Here is a 20,346-nt window from a genome sequence, read left to right on the forward strand (position 1 = left end):
ACACAGGGGGAGATTGTACAATCTGGTCGGTCACTGTAAACACTTCATCTGTAAAACTTTGTTCATATTTCTTGTCAAACACGCCTAGCAGTTTAGATATTCTTACAAGATCTCCTTTTTTAAACTTTATCCTTGAGTCCTTGCAGCGTCGATCGCATGCAGAGCCGTACAGGTTCTGAAAAACTTTAAAGGTGTTTTCTAGAGTCACCTCCACAGGCTTCATTTTGATGCTTGTGTGGCAACTGTGGTTGTAACTTTCCACGAGATCCTGCAGGACGTCGAGGTATCGACGTGTGTTATTAGCAGTTAAATATCTCCATATCCTGGTTTTTAACGTGCGGTTAAACCTCTCAATCACAGACGCCTTTACCTCGCTCGGCGTAGCAAAATGCACAATTCCGTGGTTCTCTCATGAAGCCTTAAATTTTTTGTTAAAAAATTCTTTCCCAGCATCAGTTTGAAGTTTTTTAGGGGTCTCACTTTCTTTAAAAACAGATTCAAAAGCCTTTACCACCTCTGCGGCTGTTTTTCTCTTCAAAGCGCGAACGTAAGCCTTTTTTGAAAACACATCAATGACGGTTAATAGATAAATATACCCGTCATTGTACTCAGCCAGGTTCTGCATGTCGCAGAGATCTGCTTGGAATTGTTTTAAGGGGCTTGTGACAAAAATCCGGGTTTCTCGGAAAATGTATTCTTGCAGGTTTATGTAGAGTATATGCATCTTGCTCTGATAAGAAGTCTTGCACTTTTTCGCACGCGACTTTCTTACCCGTTTCGTTCGTTTTAACCTCTCTACTCCCCCAAAACTACCAGGGTGGATAGGATCGTAGAAAACCTTTTTCGTTAATCTCGTTTCAGCCATCTTACCTTATACAAGCTCTGGCTTGTAATGACAGAAAACACAAAACGCAAGTATATTTCAACCTTTTATTTTTTCTCTAATGTATTATTATACATACACGTGATCACGAAAAGCAGGAATGCTAGTAATATAGGATTTAAGAAAAGTTAAATGTTATAACAACATCACATGATTACAATATTAGTCTAAACATACCCAACTGATGGACAGAAGGAATCTTACACCCTTCTTTTAACCCTCCCAAAATTTTGTCATTGTTTGAAGCTGCTGCAATTTCTTTACATCTTCTCCAATCAACTGCTCATACATATCGTGTATAGAAGTGTTGATTTGTTTCACCAGAGTTAGTTCGTACAAGTAAGCTTCTGCCACAGCCCTGACTCTGCCATCATCCTCACAAATGTTACGCGCAGTTAGAAGATGTTGAATAGAAGTAATGAATCGTTGATTATAAAGTTTCCGCATCAGAGTGTAGTAATGGTCATGAAAAAAGTCATCCTCGAGCACATCCTTGCACTGATGTTGCCGTAAACTGGGGTGGTCCACAGTACACCCATATCAACATTCAATCATAAATTTTTTGATGGTCTCATTCAAGAGGTGTATCACTGCAGTTTTCACAACTTTGATAAAACCTGAGGGTACCCATCCATCAAATTCATCCTCGCCCTCTCCTCTGGCACCCTCGTCCTCCTCTCCTCCGCCACCCTGAGTGTCTGCAGGGGGCCTCTGGCCTGGTGGAAGCTCAGAGTCCTCCATTTCGTTTGACTCAGCTTCCTCCGCTGTTACAACAACGGCGGATCCTATCCGGTAGAGCGTTAAGCAGCAGTCATCAGGCGCCAAAGGTGAGAACTCAATCTTGAGAGAAGTACAGGAGGAGGAGGAGGAGAAGAAACACGAAGTCGCTGGTGAAGGAGGGTGATACGGCTCCCAGCAGTATCTGTCGCTGTCTGGTGATCCTAACTGCGGCGATGTGGATCACGCAGAGGGGCTCCGTGTATGCATCAATAGCGACGGAGAAGCATTCTCCAGATTGCAGTCAGTGATCTCCTCGCACGACGTCTTCTGGACGCTAGTTCCCATCTTGCTCCTCATGTTGATTGGTGTATGACCTGTGCTGGAGGGTTTCCTTATAAACCTGAAGGGGGTGTGGTTATTGCCTCGGGGTTGGTGGTTGAGGAGGAGGGTGCACAGTGGAGGCATGTCTACACAACCAGGGTTTTCTTGACTGCTAGAATCTCACCCCAGTTCTGGCAGCTGCGAAAGAGCATGGAAACTCGATCCGCTATTTCATTCATCTTCTCCACCCAGGCTGCATGAGGTATTGCTATCAGCGTCCTAAACACACCACAGTCAGAGTTAAAACACTCAAGAACAAAAAGCATGTCTTTACTTTCTCTAAGGTAGGTACCTTAGATAGGTAATATTATTAGACAGCATGGCAGAAATCTCCATTGTTATGCTGATGATACTCAGCTGTACCTATCTATGAAACCAGATGAAACCATTAGGTTGGTCAGGCTACAAGCCTATCTTAAAGACATAAAGATCTGGATGACTCAGAACTGTCTGCTTTTAAATTCAGATAAAACTGAAGTTGTTCTCTTTGGACCTGAGCGCTTCAGGGAGAAATTTTCTAGTTATATAGTTACTCTAGATGGTATTTCCTTGGCTTCTAGTTCTACAGTGAGGAACCTTGGAGTTATTTTTGACCAGAATTTATCATTTGACGCACATATAAAACTGATTTCTAGGACTGCCTTCTTTCACCTTCGTAATATTGCTAAAATCAGGAACATCCTGTCTCAGGGTGATGCAGAGAAACTAGTTCATGCATTTGTTACTTCAAGATTGGACTACTGTAATTCCTTATTATTGGGCTGTCCCACATATTCTCTGAAAAGCCTCCAGCTGATCCAAAATGCTGCAGCCAGAGGTCTGTTGAGAACTAACAGGAGAGATCATGTTTCTCCAGTTTTAGCTTCTCTTCATTGGCTCCCTGTTAAATTCAGAATAGAATTTAAGATTCTTCTTCTCACATATAAAGCTCTTAATGACCGAGCTCCATCATATCTTAAAGATCTCATTGTAAGATATTTTCCTAACAGAGCACTTCGCTCCCAAGCTGCAGGTTTACTTATTGTTCCCAGAGTTTCTAAAAGTAGAATGGGAGGCAGAGCCTTCAGTTATCAGGCCCCTCTCTTGTGGAATAAGCTGCCAGTAAATGTCTGGGAAGCAGACAACCTTTCCACTTTTAAGATTAGGCTTACAACTTTCCTTTTTGATAAAGCTTATAGTTAGGGATGGCTCAGGTGATCCTGAAACATCCCATAGTTAAGCTGCTATAGGCTTAGACTGCTGGGGGACCTCATCTGTCACACCTTTCCTCTCTTTGCTCTCTTTTTCCCCCTGTTTAATTTCTCAAATGATATTATGTACATGTGACATTATTGTTGTTATTAACTTGTGTTTCCCTGTTCCAACAGATATCCTTTGAATGGCGTTATGGTGTTTTTCCCCCCTCTTTTCTGTCTTCTCAAACCCCAGCTGGTCGAGGCGGATGGCCACCCTTCCTGGTTCTGGTTCTGCCAGAGGTTTCTTCCTGTTAAAAGGGAGTCGTTCCTTTCCACAGTTGCCTCAGGCACGCTCAGAACGGGAGATTGGACTGAAGACCAGTTTCAGTGCAATCTGTTGGTTTCCTTAGCTAGGATATAATTTTTTTAATTGGCTCGATATGAATTAATTGGATTATGATTACAATTAATTGAATTCCAATTGGCTTGAATTGGACTATATTACTTAAGTGCCTTGAGATGACAATTGTTGTAATCTGGCGCTACATAAATAAATAAAATTGAAAAAATTGAATTGATGAGTTGCTGGGTTGCTGTCATCTGGCCTGCTTTTGCTTCTCCCGTTGCCTCTCATGCTTAGCATGATGTATTATCCTGTTTTTTCAGGTCATCTTTATGCACAGTTGTGTTGTATGTGATTGCCACTACTTGTGCTTGTTTTTGTTTGTTTGTTTTTTCTCTGCTTGTCTTCTTTCAGATGCTCCTGGTGACTCTAAGGCTGGATTCCCCACAGAGGCCGTGGATTGTCGTCTGTTTTTACAGGTGTAGCAGCTGGTTGTCTGGATTTTGCTTCTATTTTTGTTCTGTTTCCTCTTCTTTGCTCTTCTTCTTTACTTGTCCCCCTGTCCGGTTCGGCTCTATTACATGTTATATATTGTAAGCAAAAATAAATAAATGGGCATCAAGGGGAGCTTTACATTTATAATATTTCCTTTTTACATTTATAAAGATCTTTTCGAGGATCTGAGGGAGGAAAAACCTCATCAATGAAGAGCTGAAAGACATTTTATATATTACATATTTTATATAAGTTCTTTAAATAAAGATCTGAATACATCTGATCTTTTATGGGTTCTTTTCATTTTATCTATGTTTGTCTGTCTGACGTTTGACAAACAAACCTCCTGAAAGTAGCTTTACAACTGAGTGATTTATGATCACTTTTATCGTGTAGAAACACCATTCCTCCATAGATGTAATGTAGGAGCGAGTGGCACTGTACCAAGATGACTGCCCTGTGGGCATAACCCTCTTGTGAGCGGCAGCAGTCAATGCGGCGTCTATGTATATATATCTTGAATGATGTAAAAAGAGAGTGGCGACACTCCCATAGACTTCTATAGATAGAAAGGAATGCGGAATAATAATAATAATCAGCCTGCAAGGCACTAATCTCTCCAGTCAGCCGTGAAGGTAGCTGACTGAATAATGACATGCAATATGAAATCATCATTATCCCAATAACTAGCCTGCAAGGGACTAATTTCTCCAGTCACTCTTGAAAGTAGCTAATAGAATACTGAAAAAATATGCATTTTGTATCAACAAAGTAGCTAAGCTACCATTAGCAGTAACTTGCAATTAAAAATGTCAAGCAGCTCAGCTAACCAGTTTAGTTACAAAAATACCATATAGTCACCGCGCTCAATGGGTGCCGGTGAGCTGATTGATTGTGCTGTAGCCCGCAATCTGATTGGTTGTTGTTGGGCGCTTGTGCAGCCTCCCAGGTTGAGCAGCCTTACCAAACTTCCGGGTCACGTAAACCCGACCAATTATATATTAAAATCAAATTCTGCCAAACGTGCCATAAAGCATAGTCTGAGTGTGTGTATTCAAGTTACCTCCAGACAGTCATTTTTTTTACATTAATAAAGACGAATGGGACAAGGTAGGAGGCTTTCTTCCCCTCTTCACTAGCCTTCTTTACCAAGGGTCAAAGTATCTGTCTTGCTTCCTTATCTTCTGGAGAAAGCAACTCCATGATCCTCAATCTGTTTTTGAGAAGAAACTTTGAACCCTTTGCTTCTCTCCAGATTTCATCCTGAACTAGTCTCAATGTGAAGAGGATGATTGTTGACCTGTTTGATCCATCCTGACGTCTCCCCACGCGATGTACAAGGTCGATGCCATCATGCCATGGGGCATTAAAAGTTAGGAGAATCTCTTCCAAAGTCTGAAGGGTGTGGCCGTGGCATACCCCCAAACTCGCTACTACACGCCATAAAACACAGATTCACTCATAACTTTTGCATACATTGTCCGATCTTCACCAAGCTTCATAGGCTTGCCGGGGACTCTGTCCTGAGTGCATACATATGTGCATACTGACACTGACAAATAGCTTATGTCCAAGTAATAGCTTGTGTGCTTTCCCTCACTCATGATGCCTAAAGCAGGGAGGTTTCACCATAACAAGCCACTATCTCATATTTCAGACTGGATTTGAAATATCTAATGCTTCACTGGCAACGAGCAGATCTCTCAGCATATTCTCTGTCTCTCGCTGGGCAAATTTTGATGGGTGCCAATGCCAAAGGCATTAAAGCACAGATATTACTCTTGTGGATTCTTATTGTGAGAATGCTTTCCAGCATTCTCACAATAAGCTAGAGGCACCATTCAAACTTTAAACGGGTCACAAGACATTCAGCTATTACCAAATGATTTACCTTTTTCAAATATTAAGCCAGTTTTGAAATATGACAGTTTCAAAAACATGAACATTTTGCTCCTTCTTGATTTTTATGAATGAGAACAGCAGAGTGGCACACTGATCATTTTAACTTTTTCTGATATTCAAACAAATTCCTCTAACTTTCATACAGTGTAACTCAGACAAACTAATTATACCTTAAAATGTAGGTACACTTGTCCTCTTTCAGCTGATGTAACTACTAAAGAGCTCACATTTATTTTTAATTTCAGCTATGAGCCTTGAAGCCAGAGAAACCTTTCAATTTCTCTCACCTACTCCAATGAAAATTTGGTCTGACACCAGAGACAGGTTCAACTGTGTTCAACTCGCTGCCGTTTAAATTTTTTTCACTCCATTGAAATAAAAACTACGTTGCCGCGTTCCCCCAAGCCTTCTGCTTCTTACGGTCTTCAAATTATTTCCCTCGCTCTTTCAGTTTTCTCACAGTAGGTCATAGTATCCAAAAAAAGCAATTTCTGCAGGTTATACAGGGAGAGAGCTCATTAAGCTGCAGCTGTTGACAAACATTGCTGTCACTTCCACTCCCTGCTGTATATTACACTGAAGCCATTTTAACTATTACTCACTTTACTTTTTTGATCTTCATTATAGAATATTGTGCTAATTAAGAATCCATCAATGCCTTTCTATTAAAATTCACTTTTCTTTTGCTACTTTGACATCTTCAGGAGTCTTCATTACTCTCCATTTCATTCCAGCCCATTTACTCTTTTCTCCAGTTTTATGCCTTTATCCAGCTCCAGCTCATTTAAAAAAGACCTTTTGAAACTGCAGCAAATGAGTTTCTACTAAATATTCACATTTTTCTGCATTGTTTCTGTTCTTTCTGAATTTTTTTTTACTTTTTCTTTGCATTTTTCTTCCTTTTCTGTAATTTTCTTCCTTCATCTAGCTCCAAGGCCTTTCAAAAATAAATTTCAGCCTTTTTGAAACCCCAGCTAATGAATTTTCACTAAATTTTCAAATGATTCTGCATTGTTTCTCTTCTTTCTTTCTTTCTTTCTTTTCTTTCTTTTCACTTTTGCTTTTGTATTTTCCTGCCTTCATTCAGCTGCAAGTCCTTAAAAAATACATTTCAGGCCTTTTCAAACTCCAGCAATTAATCGTCTGTAAAATTATCACTATTTTGAGCTTTTTTAGCACGGTCAGCTATCCCCATACCTTGAAGTAAAACCATAGTAAAGCCATGTTCTTCAATTCAATTTATTTATATAGTGCCAAATTACAACAAATGTCATCTTAACACACTTAAATAATATATTCCAATTCAAGCCAATTGGAATTCAATACATTGTGATCATAATCCAATGAAATCCAATTAATTCATTCAAAATAATCCAATTCATTCATGTAGAGCCAATTCCGAAACAATATCCTAGCTAAAGGAAACCATCAAATTGCACTGAAACTTGTCTTCAGTCCAAACTCCCGTCCTGAGCATGCCTGAGGCGACTGTGGAAAGGAACGACTCCCTTTTAACAGGAAGAAACCTCTGGCAGAACCAGAACCAGGAAGAAACCTCTGGCAGAACCAGACTCAGGAAGGGTGGCCACCCGCCTCGACCAGCTGGCTCTTTCAAATCTGGGCTCAGAAAGACTGGACTTGTTTCAGAGGGTCTCTGCCTTTGTGAAGCAGTGCAGTCAAGATGACTGCCTAGTTATGGGAGGAGACTGGAACTGCGCGATAGATTTCACCCTGGACAGGACCGGGCAGGAGCCCCACTTGCGGTCTGCTGCAGCCTTGAGGCAGCTGGGAGCGGAGGTGGGGGTAGTGGACGCGTGGAGGGTCAAACAGACAATACACATGGGTGAAGGTGGTGGATGGGGGGGTGAGTGCAGCCAGGTTAGACAGGGTTTACATTTCACAGTCATATAGTAATAGATTATCAAACAGTCACATTTATCCTGTAGGTTTTGCTGATCACCATTTAGTCACTTTAGATTTTCACATCACACAAACACCCAAACACAGCTCGGTTTGGCACTTTAACACTAAGCTGTTGCCCGACACTGATTTTTGTAAAAAGTTTGAGGCTTTCTGGGAAATTTACAGAGGGAGGAAGGGTGAATTTGAGTCAGTGGTGGGAGGTAGGTAAGGTACATATTCGGGTTTTCTGTCAGCAATACACCAGTCACTCCACAACAAAGGTCAGAAGGACCATACAGGACTTGGAGCAGGACATCAGGGAGGACATGGAGGACAGACTGCACACACTGCACCAGAAAAGACAAGAACTCAGCACGTTTTTACAGGAGTGTAAAAGGGGCTCTGGTCAGGGCACGTTTCACCACCGTCCGGGACATGGATGCTCCCACATCCTTCTTTTATAACTTGGAGAAATCCGTCTCTCGAAAAAAGCAGATGGTTTATCTCTGTCTGCCTGACGGAAAAACAACCACAAACCAGGCTGAAATGAGGAGTAATGCAGTGGACTTTTACAGCGCCCTTTTCAGTGCGGAGGACATCCACAGAGGGTGCCAGGATGAGCTGTTACGGGGACTTCCTGAGCTGAGTCCTGAGGACAAGATCTCCATGGATGCCCACATTTCGCTGGAGGAGCTGACCACTGCAGTGAGACAGTTAACGTCTGGTCGGACCCTGGGGCTGGACAGCTTACCTGCAGATTTCTACAAGCACTTTTGGAGGGTATTGGGTGCTGACCTGTGGGAGGTTCTGCAGGAGTTTTCAAGGACAGGTTTGCTGCAGGCCTCCTGCAGGAGCGCCGTTCTTTCCCTCATCCCAAAAAATGGGGATCTGGCACATTTAAAAAAACTGGAGGCCTGTAGCTCTATTGAGCACAGACTACAAACTATTATCTAAGATGTTTGCCAACAGGCTCAAAAAAGTGCTGTATGGGATCATCCACAAGGACCAATCTTACTGTGTCCCGGACAGGTCCATTATAGACTGATGGGGTTTTTCGTTCTTACTAACGAAGTCCCACCTTAAACAGAAAGAATTACCACTCTGAAATTAGGGGTCCAACACTCTCTGTAACTTACAGTGGCTGAGGTGGATCCAGCTGGGCCTTTCAGCAATCTTCACTGCAGTAGGTGTGGTCAGGAGCACTTGGTATGGTCCTTCCCACCGTGGGCTGGCCCAGTTCTTTCTTTTGATGACTTTGATGTACACCCAGTCACCTGCTTTGATGGGACTGTCAACCTGTGGAAGAGAGGAATCAGAAGGCAGTAAATTTGCATTGGACACGTCTTTCTGGTTTAGTGTCCTGATCATATAATCTGCCAGAGTCTGTTCTTCATCTGCTTTCTGTGAGTCTGATGAAAACACTGGTAACCTATATGGTCTCCCATGGACTATCTCAAATGGAGTTAATCCTTCTGATGTGGGAGTGATTCTCATATAGAGTTTCACCAGGTCCAAGCATTCTGGCCATGGACGGCCAGTAGTTTCCATGCACTTTTTCAATCTGCTTTTGATAGTGCCGTTTGTTCTTTCCACAAGGCCTGCACTTTGAGGGTGGTAGGCACAGTGATTTTTCAAATCCATTCCCAAATGCTCTGCCATTTTCTGAACTACTTTATTCACAAAGTGTGGTCCATTGTCACTGTAAATGGTTTGGGGATGCCGTGGGCTGGGATGATAGATTTGCAAATAGCCTTAGCTACTGTTAGTGCATCAGCTAGCTTTGATGAAACTATCTCAACCCATTTGGAAAAAGCATCGACCATCACTAAACAGTACTTGTGAGGTCCACTTTGTGTAAGTTCAATGAAGTCCATGTGCATTGTTTGAAACGGGTAAGAGGGTTTTGGAAAAGAGCCTCTTTTTGGTCTCATGTTTCCTTGGGGGTTATGCTTCACACACACAAGACATGCTTTACAAAAATTTTTTAAGTAGGAATTTAATCCGTACGTTGTAAAGTGTTGTTGTATGATAGCACTCATCCCTCCTGTTGACACATGGCAAGGCCCATGTGTCACAATTGCTGCTGCTTTGAAAAGGGATTTAGGCAGAACTGGTTTTTCATTCACTTGAAAAATCCCATCAGAGTTTTGTGTGGCACCTTTTGTGGCCCACATCTGTTTTTCTTGTACTGATGCATTTTGTTGCATATCTGTTAGTACAGTTTGGTCAATAAGTTGTTTATCATCGGTGTGTGATAAAAATTTGTCATGTCCATGTTTTCCTGTAGCTGCTTCTTTTGCTACTTGGTCTGCAAATCTGTTGCCATTGGAGACTTCATCTTTGCCTGTAGTGTGTGCAGCACACTTGCACACTGCTAATTTGGCTGGCAACTGTATAGCTTGAAGGAGATCAGTCAGAAGGGAGGCATGTGTTACAGGTTTACCTGTCATGCCTCTGCGTTCCCATTGTTTTGCAAAATAAAACAAGGTTGAGAAAGCATATTGGCTGTCAGTGTAGATTGTTACCTCATGTCCTTGTGCTAATTTGCATGCTCTAGTCAGTGCAATAAGCTCAGCAGCTTGTGCTGACATTTGGCTAGGGAGTTTGGCTGCCTCTACCACTCTGGAGGGCAGTTGGACTATTGCATAGCCACTTCGATTGTTACCATGTGGGTCTTTGGAACACGACCCATCAACAAACCATTTTTCTCCTACAGTGAGAGGTGTATCACTGAGGTCTGGTCTTGGTAACTGCAAATGTTCTGTTGTTTCCAGACAGTTGTGTGGTGTACCATCTTCAGGTAATGGAATCAATGTTGCAGGGTTTAAGACAATACATCTTTTCACCACCAGGTGGGGCTGAGACAGCAGTGTGGCTGTGTATGATAGATGTCTGGCTGGTGAAAGGAAATTAATTTTGCTTTGCAACAACAGCACGTCCACAGCATGTGGGACCAGAAGTTCCATTTTATGAAACAACACGACATCTGCTGATTGGGTGACTGCAAGAGCAGCTGCACAAACAGCTTGGACACACTCAGGAAAAGCTTGGGCCACTGGGTCCAACTTCTTTGAGTAGAAAGCTACAGGTTTCAATCTGCCACCATGGTTCTGCAACAACACTGAAGTCATGTAGCCATTTTTGCAGTCCACTGTCTGAACGAAGGTTTTACTGTAGTCTGGTAACACGAGAGTTGTGGTTTCCATCAAAGCTTGTTTTAAAACTACAAATGCTGTCTCAGTTTCAGGGGTCCACTTGATTTTATCAGACATTGTCATGGGGACACCGTAAATGAGATTCTGCAAAGTGTGAGTTTTTTCTGCATAATGTGGAATCCACGCTCTGCAGTAGTTGCAAAGTCCTAGGAAGGACATCATTTGTTTCTTTGTCTCTGGTTTAGGCACGTCAGCTATAGTTTGTTTTCTAGCTGTTTGTATCTGTCTGCCTGCGGCTGACAGTGTGTGGCCCAAATAGTTCACCTCTTTTCTCACCCACTGGAGCTTATCTTTTGATACTTTGTTTCCAGTTTTGCAGAGGTGCTGCAACAGGGCAAGAGAGTCTTCTCTGCATGCTTCCTCTGTTTCTGATGCCACCAAAATGTCATCCACATTCACTCGGGCATGTGAAAATCTGCCAAACAGGCCATTATTGCTTGGGTAAAGATGGTGGGGCTGTCAGCAAACCCTTGTGGCAATCTGGTGTAGGTGTATCCTTGACCCTCATATGTGAATGCAAACCAGAACTGAGAGTCTGGGTGAATTGGGACTGAGAAAAAGGCGTTACTGAGGTCAACTACAGTAAAGAACTTTTTATCAGGCTTTAGAGAGTTCAACAATGTGTGTGGATCAGGTACATTTGGAGCTCTTGTTTCAACTGCTTCATTTACAGCACGTAGATCTTGAATCATACGCCAGTCTTTACCATTCGCTTTTTGTACTGGAAAGATTGGTGTATTACATGGGGAATCTGGGCATGGTCTGATTATTTCCCCTTTGTTAAGGTCTGTTACCACTGGTGAGATGCCCTTCACTGCCTCATGTTTCAGAGGGTATTGTTTTACTCTGGGCCTCCAGTCTGATCGAGGTTTAATTTGTACTGGAGGTATGGATGTTAAAAGTCCAACATCAGAAGGACCCTTTCACCACAGTTTTTCTGGGATCTCTGCCAATTCAGCTTCTTCTTTGGCAGTTAGAAAAACGTCAGTTTGTCATGGGAGGTGTTGCACTTGTGCTTCGCAATTGCTGCACCACCGAAAGGTTGTCTCCACATGTCACAGCTGGGACTGTAACTCCAGTTTTCGTCACTGCTCTCATAATCATTTGCAACTGCTGCCATTTTCGTTCTCATGCCAGCATCTGTCCAAGTTATGTTCTCAGGCTTGAACAGAGAGATATGAGGGGTAGCTGATAACTTGTAGCTGGATGCTCGATCCACAGGGAGGAGTACAGTCACAGCAGCAAATGACCTTCGGTCAGTGTACATGTGAAGCAATCCCACTACAACAGGAGACATTTTGGCAAATTCTTTGACGTGTGTGTCATGGGGATCAGTCAAAACATTCATGGTGACATGTAATTGACTATGCGTCATTTCTGTCTCTGGATTTAGTAGTTGTTCACGTGCTTCTCGTAGCATTCTGCTAGGAAGGTGAGAATCAAACTTTGGGCTCAAATCATATGAACAATACACACTGTTGTCATCTGTGCAGGATGCATAAACGTCAACATCTCTGACTCTGTAAGCCTTCATTCCGTTTTTAATTGGGGCGATGCCCAGCCGGGTCATCAAGTCTCTTCCCAACAGGTTAACAGGGCATTTTGGTGAAATCACTACAGAGGCTGAAATAGTGAGTTTAGCTTCTTCATCTGCAACAGTCAAAGCTTTAGAAAAATACTCTTTGTGTGTTTGCCCATCTGCTGATTTAACCCAAATGCTATTTTGAGACTGTTTTAAACCTGGGACATGTGTTTTAAGAACTGTTTTGCATGCACCACTGTCACATAGAAACTCTGTAGGTTTACCATTTATTTTCAACACTACATAGGGTTTCTCTTTGAGTGCATTCAAAATGTCCCAAGCTGCGTGGACATCAACAACCATCTCATCTGTAGGATTAGAGGAGTCAGAGGTTTTCATGTCTAGTCAGGAGTTAGACTTTCCTCTGTCTCCTCTTCCTCCTTTGTGATTATCTTGTTTTTTCTTTGGACAATTTCTGGACCAATGTCCCTGTTCTCCACAGTTCCAGTATTTGTCAGAATTTCTATCAGATCCAGACTGGAAGGGCCTTTGGCCTCTTCCCCCTCCTCTGTTTTTTCCTCGACCGCCACCTCTCTGGCTGCCGCGGAAGAAAACAGTGGAGCTGCTGGATTCCAAACCATCGGTGTAAAACACATCTGAATTTCCTTCTTTCTCATTTACCACTCTCTCAGCATGTCTGATCAACTTTCAACTTTTTGTCAACACCAAACTTCTTCTGCCACTTTGACATATAACGTAGACAACCAGGAAATTTGCCAACCATATATTTTTCATCACCTTCGGCACCTCTGGGGGAGGATTTACTGGTTTGATTACCCATTTTTTATTTTAACTTAATTTAGTACTCTGCGTATATTTTTATTAATATATGTCCTTAATACAGATTAAACTGACCTACTTCAACAAACTACTGGTTTGTGTTAACACCGTTAGGTTTCCACCAGTAATGCTGATTCAGTCAGTGTACTCTGTCATTCACACTCTCATTCACTCGTATTTACACAGCAGCAAGAATTTTGTACAGCACAAAACACAAATTCTTTCCCTGCTACTCAGAAGCAAACCTTCAACGAGGAACTACTTCTGACAAAGAGCAGACTTCTGCAGCAGTCTCTCTCTCTTGGGACTCAAGGTTTTTAGCCTATGACCCTGTACTCTTTGGGACTCAAGGCCTCTCTTCTTACAGAGCCTCTGACCCGTAACACAGCACTTTTCACTTACTTCTCTGTTGGTTCGTTTCACTCCGTCCGGATCCCGTCAATCCACCATTGGCAGACGAAGTCGGACCTATGACGCTGGCCCAGCGAAGAATTTACCCCCCAGGACTTTCTTTCCAGGTCCTGTTGACACTGGCCGTGCACGGATTCAGCGCGTCGTCCTCCGTCCGCCAGCGGTCAGGTATGTTGGGATCCGGGTCACGGCACCAAGTTGATGGGGTTTTTCGTTCTTACTAACGAAGTCCCACCTTAAACAGAAAGAACCCCACAAGAGATCAATATACTGTTCAGCTTTTGCAAAAGGGGAGAGCCGTCACCGCTTCAGCCACAGGTGTATGTGTCTAAGCAACCTACAACAATCTCAGACTCCCTCATTGCAGCAGCCTGGTTTTATTCAGAGATAAGAAAGGGGGAAGAGCTTTACAAAAACAAAGGGTTTCATAGAAAAATCAGAACGTCGGTCGTTTACGTGTGCATTTACGTATGGAGGCACATCTGCCAATTAGAGTGTGAGACCTTGACGACAATCATACAAAGAGATACATCAATAAACTAGTGTGAATCAGCCATTGTTGGTTTGTAGTGTAAACTCGGGTGAACTCGGTTGACCTCTGGAAGACTCCGTCCTGAGGCATCTCTCTTTGTTCACAAGCACCCTCATTTCCTCGCCACATGATTGGAACTAAATGCAGTATATGTCATATAGGATATATATAGTAAAGTGTAGGAAATGCAGTTAAAGCATAGCAATACAATTAAAGGCACAGTAAGGTAATTGTAACACAGGGTATATCATGAGATAAATGTTAAAAACCCTAACATAGACAACCTGTTTTTAATGAGGGATTTGTTTTACATGTGTAAATTGTACAGTTTTGATCTCGGGGTTTTCTCACTGGACCAAGAAAAAGCTTTCGACAGGGTGGATCGTGGTTTTCTTTTTAGCACTTTAAGGGCATAGACAACCTCACAGAAAGCCTCAAAATATATCAGAAAGCTTCTTCTGCTAAAGTCAACTGGGACAAGAGTGAGGTTTTACTTGTCGGACACTGGACAGACAGACAGACGCCAAAGCTACCAGGGGACCTGGGCAGGGGAAGACAGGGACTCAGGGTTTTCGGCGTCTTTCTAGGGACTGAGGAATATGAGAGGAAGAACTGGGAGGGTATTCTGGAGAAGGAATGTGCCAGACTAACCAAATGGAAATGGTTGCTCTTTCAGCTCTCCTACAGGGGCCGGGTTCTCATTGCTAATAACTTCTCGTCTCGGCCCTTTGGCACAAGCTGACTGTCTTACCTCCACCAAGAGACCTGATCGAGGACATTCCGAGGAAAATTATGGACTTTTTCTGGTCTGGACCCGGACTGATGTCCTGTATCTTCCCGTGCAGGAAGGGGGACAAGGACTTGTGGACATCATGTCTCGTGTTGCAGCACTTAGACTGCAAACCACCCAGAGGTTGCTCTACACCTTTGGTCTGCCATGGACGGACATTGCCTGTCTCCTGCTGAGGAAAGCTGGACATCTAGGCTATGACAGACACTTGTTCCTGATACAGCCTGAGGCTGTGGATTTAACTGGACTGACATCTGTCTACCGGTCGGTGCTCCAGGCCTGGCAGATTTGAACCTCTGAAAGGAAGACTGGGACCACACCGGGGATGTGGTTCTTTGAAGAGCCATCATCACCTCTCAGGTTCTGTCTTCAGACTTCGACTGAGAGAGGCTAGACTGGTGAAACTTGGTCATCTATTGAAAACATCTGTCCCTCACTTGGGAGACCTGCTGTGCATCAAGTCCACCAGAGTGCTGCTCACGCTGGTAGAAGAGATCTGTGTTTCCCTGCCAGCAGGCCTCAGGGCATTTGCTGAAAACCAGACTCTATCTGACCAATGGGATGATGAATGTGAGTAAGTTTTTCCCTCCCTGGCTGTGTCTCCAGCTGTGGGACAATGGCAGCCAGAGGAGAATGACTTGCTGAGTCTAGGACCCTCCGAGTCCACCGACTTTGAGACTCTGGGGAAGAAAGACATTTATTTCCTTTGCGTTAAGGTTGTAAACTTACGGTCGCTGGCAGGGGTGAAGGTGTCGAGGTGGACTGAGGTTTTTGGCGTGAGAGCTTCCCCGAAGGGCTGGTGGAGGTCCCTGTACAAACCTCCTGGCAACAAACGGACAGCAGACCTCCAGTGGAGGATTGTACACGGGGCCATAGCCCAGGCATCTGGTGCACCAAACACGGGAGATGCCTGTCCTTTCTGCTCCCAGTCAGAGACAGTTGTCCATCTTTTTGTCCAGTGTCCCAGATTAGAGGCTCTGTTCAGACACCTTTACAGGTGGTTTAAGGGGTTTGGTCAGGTGTTTTCTTTTAGTCTCTTTATTTTTGGCCCACACTATTGTGCCAAACAGAAGTCTGTACACCAATTGATCAATTTTGTTTCAGGGACAGCAAAGTTGGCCATTTGGAAGACCAGAAAGAACAGGGTAAGAGGTCAGGGGTCAGAAGACGTGGTGGCCATGGTGACTGCACTGATGGCAGCTCGGATCAAAATAGATTTCAGTTTTTATAAAATGACTGGAAAAACAGACGAGTTTGTAAATATATGGGGAGTGAAGGACATCCTGTGCTCTGTTAGAGAACACTCTCTGATCCTGAACGTTTAAAAATATTTTTTTGTTTGGTTTTTATTTTTTAGTGTTTTTGTTTTGACGTTTTTAGCTTTGGTTTTGAGTTTGTGAAAAAGAAATACTGTAAATAGAAGGATTTTGGAATAAAGGTTGTTTCAAAATAAAAAATAATCTTTCTTTCTTTCTTGTCTGTGTTTCTCTGTTTCCCATTTAACAGAGTTCTGGTGATCCATTTAACCTTTGACCTTTTTCATGAGAACTGTTCATCTCTGTGTTGAAATCATCTTAAACTGTCACTTCTGCACTTTTAAAATTAAATTTAAAGTTCCAGTTAAGATGGCATATCCATTCCATTAACTCTTTCAGGATGACTCAGTAAAATTTAAAGTAATAAGTAAAACTTATTTTTATTCTCCTTTAGATTATTCTGTTGTTTTTAACCCTTCAGCTGTTCTTTGATGACACTTCTGCCATTTTTCAGCCATGTAAGCAATTCTGCCTTTTTCCCAACAGCTTCAAATAATTACAATTTTGTCTTTTAATTAATTAAATTAAACCATTTGTCTTCATTTTGACCCTTTTATGTTTTCCAAACTTTACAGGAGATTCCCATCAGTACAGTACTAGACAGATCAGTGGCAGTACTGTTTATTGTTGAGGAAGAAATGTGATTCAAAGTGAGAAGCATCATGTGATTAAAGGAAACTGAATTCTCTCGTTGATTTATTTATTTTTTCTTCAACACTGGTAGGAGGGAATGAGACATTTTGTTGTGTAACATCGGATGGAAAACTGATATCAGTGGACACACTTTACATCACAAAGATCATATAATCTCTACAATCTTATTTTATTACTTGTAGCTTGAAAAGCTACAATTCTTGTGATAAAATAATAACAAAAATGATAAATCGATATGTTTATTATTTTGGGAACATTGAAATAGAGATACAAATAGAAAAGTCCAAAAGCCTTTCAAACCTCTTTACAGTAAGGTAGCTTTTCAGGCTATTGAAGATCAAACGGTTGCCGACAGGGCTTTACATACAGTATATGTAAAGTGTACAGTCACAGCAGGGGACATTTTGAACACTCTACAGTTGGAGCTCCACATTAAATTAATGAGGTAAGTTCGTTTTTTCGAAACTCATTTCTTGCCAGAACCTGTATCTGTATGTTTCATTAACTATTGGAGTATAGTGTGTACTTCACATAAAAATAATTACTAAGAATTTTCATGGGCCTTATAGTTACGTAACGCCAATTTGAAGCTAAAGATTTTTTTATTCCGGGCTAAACGAAAGGTTTAACAAAAAGAATCTTAAATATGTTGTTAACCCATTCAGTATCAGCCATTTTACACACCGTGAAGAAGACCGGGCAAAAAATTAACTATTCAGTCCAGCAATGTATGATGGGCAATGTAGGTGGTCATTTGTATCTAAATTATTTAAACTACAAATATATATATAATATACACACCACCGTTCAAAAGTTTTGGGTCACTTAGAAATTTCCCTATTTTTCTAAGAAAAGCACTGTTTTTTTTCTATGAAAATAACATTAAATAAATCAGAAATACCCTCTATATATTGTTAATGTGGTAAATGACTATTCTAGGTGGAAACGTCTGGTTTTGAATTAAATATCTACATAGGTGTATTGACGCCCATTTCCAGCAACTATCACTCTAGTCTTCTAATGGTACATTGTGTTTGCTATTGTCTACATTTCTGAAGATTACCTCAACAAATTAACAGCTAGAATGCCAAAGGTCTGCAATACTGTAATTGCTGCAAATGGAGCATTCTTTGACAAAAGCAAAGTTTGAAGACCAAAAATTAATATTTCAAATAAAAATCATTATTTCTAATCTTGTCAATGTCTTGATTATATTTTCTATTAATTTAGCAAGTCATTTCATAGATAAAAGTTTTCATGGAAAACACAAAATTGTCTGGGTGACGCCAAACTTTTGTAATTCAGACAAATTAAGTCTTTAGATAGACAAAGTAATAAAGTAAAAATCTTAAACAATGGATCTTCTGTATTTTTTGTTTAACCAGACCAATATTATAAATGTTTTTTTTTACTTAAATGTCACAGTGAAATGTTTGGGTCTAATTAGATCAGTAAGTGATTTACCTTGTTGTTGTCAGCTTTCAGCAGTAAAGAAAGTCCGCAGTGGGAGAGAGGAGGTGCCACTGAGAGAGCTGAAGCTCCGGCAGGCTCCATGCTGCCAAGCATTTAAACAGTTTCCTGCCAAAGACAATAGAAATGGCTTTTTTAAAAAGCATTTTCTGCATTATAATGTGTGTTGCTCACTATAACCATGTAATATATCACAGCATTGCTTAGTGGGAGTGGCTGAAACTTTAGCAGTTAAATTACATGTTGGAGGTTTATTGGATTGCTCAAAATCTGAATACGTTTACTGTAATATCTTTAGATCAACAAATATCAGTGAACGCGAGGACCTGCTCAATATCAGAATGTCTGTGTTGAATTATAAAAGTGTTGTAGCAGAAAGCAAAGGCATGGTTACACATACTAAATATAATTCATTATCATGATTTTCAAAACTCTTACTCATTGTTTTCTTTCACAGAACTTCAGGCTTTAGCATTACCAAATAAATTAGACTCTTCTCAATCTTAATCCATTTTACCTTCAGATCCCCATCTTTCAAAGCATAGGAGATATATATACATATAAAGTAGAAGTCATATGTACTTCTAATATATAATTCTGTGTTATTCCCAGGATAAATCTGATGTCACCATCAACCTGTGGCGTGATGCTGCGGTGGAGGAGCTGGTGCTTGGCAGCACATTCAGGTTTTCTCACCTGAAAACAAGTGCGGCTGCAGGGGGTGACCAGCTGCAGTCAACTGCCCACACCAACATAAAAGTAAATCCTAATTACTTCCTAACAACAAGGAATGTGGGTTCAATTTGAAATAATCTATTTTAACAGAAGTATGTGTAGTTAATACAGACCAACAGTCAGGATAATGTGAAAAGACACTTGAACGTGTTGAATTAAGTATACAATCATAGGTGTCCTTGTTAGGCATTAACCTCCTGAGCAGATCATGACAGGGCATTGAGTAGATTTCATTAAGCCATGTAAATGGTTGTCTTTTTCAACACTGAAATGTACCATGCAGATATAAAGGGACAAGTGATGCTATTGAAATAAAAAAAAAGAAGAAAAGAGATTAATATTTGATTAAAACATGTCATGAGACACAAGTATTATTTCTTTTGGCAGATGGTGACCATGACTGAGGAGGCACTTGGGGTGGAGGTCTTGGGTGTGACGGAGGGCAGCACAGAAGGACAACTCGAGGTCCTCCTGTCCAACAGAGCTCTCCTGGACATACAGGAGAGTGTATGGGAGCCATCCGAGGCTTGCCTTGAAAAAGGCAGACTTTATGTTAATATTAAGTATGTTGGGAGGAGAGTTACCGACATTGAGGCAGTTGAGAAACCCTCCACATTGGAGTAATTTTAATTTTAAGTCTCTCATTAAATTTTGTAAAAATGAAATTTAAAAAATTGTTCCTTTGTTTATTGTTCCACCACTTTTGTTGGATGTTCTGTTTGAATTTAAAACTTTAAATAAAATGATATTAATTTCAGAATTTGATTCAGTTGTCCTGTTTTAGCACACTCATTTGTAACAAGTATGGCCAGGACTCCCAAAAAAGAAAAAAAAAACCTGTGAGGCATTCTGAAAGTTTTAAAGGTTTATTGTACATTTGACACAAGAATGACTGCAGGATAATCCAAGACCAGCGGCTGATAACAGCAGGATCAAGACCATTCCTCAGGTGAGCCTGGACACATGAGAATTGGCGGACTGACCAAAATAATGTTTGATGTTTGGATATGAAAAGGCTTGGGACTTACAGGAGTGTATATGCAGGAATCTGCAGGCGAAT

At 41.5% G+C, this 20,346-nt stretch overlaps 1 long non-coding RNA gene across 1 annotated transcript; it reads right to left on the reverse strand.

Moving 5' to 3' along the window:
- Window positions 1–1,016: 1,016 nt before the first annotated feature.
- On the reverse strand, window positions 1,017–14,018 carry LOC140318450 (uncharacterized). The gene is made up of 3 exons (XR_011917830.1): window positions 13,781–14,018; window positions 8,938–9,097; window positions 1,017–2,203 (listed from the first exon to the last, which is right to left on the reverse strand). It is a non-coding gene; the product is annotated as an uncharacterized lncRNA (long non-coding RNA).
- Between the last annotated feature and the right edge of the window lie 6,328 nt (window positions 14,019–20,346).

Source organism: Leuresthes tenuis, unplaced genomic scaffold, assembly GCF_036924035.1.
Source record: "Leuresthes tenuis unplaced genomic scaffold, fLeuTen1.0.hap1 SCAF_11, whole genome shotgun sequence".
Classification (NCBI taxonomy): domain Eukaryota; kingdom Metazoa; phylum Chordata; class Actinopteri; order Atheriniformes; family Atherinopsidae; genus Leuresthes; species Leuresthes tenuis.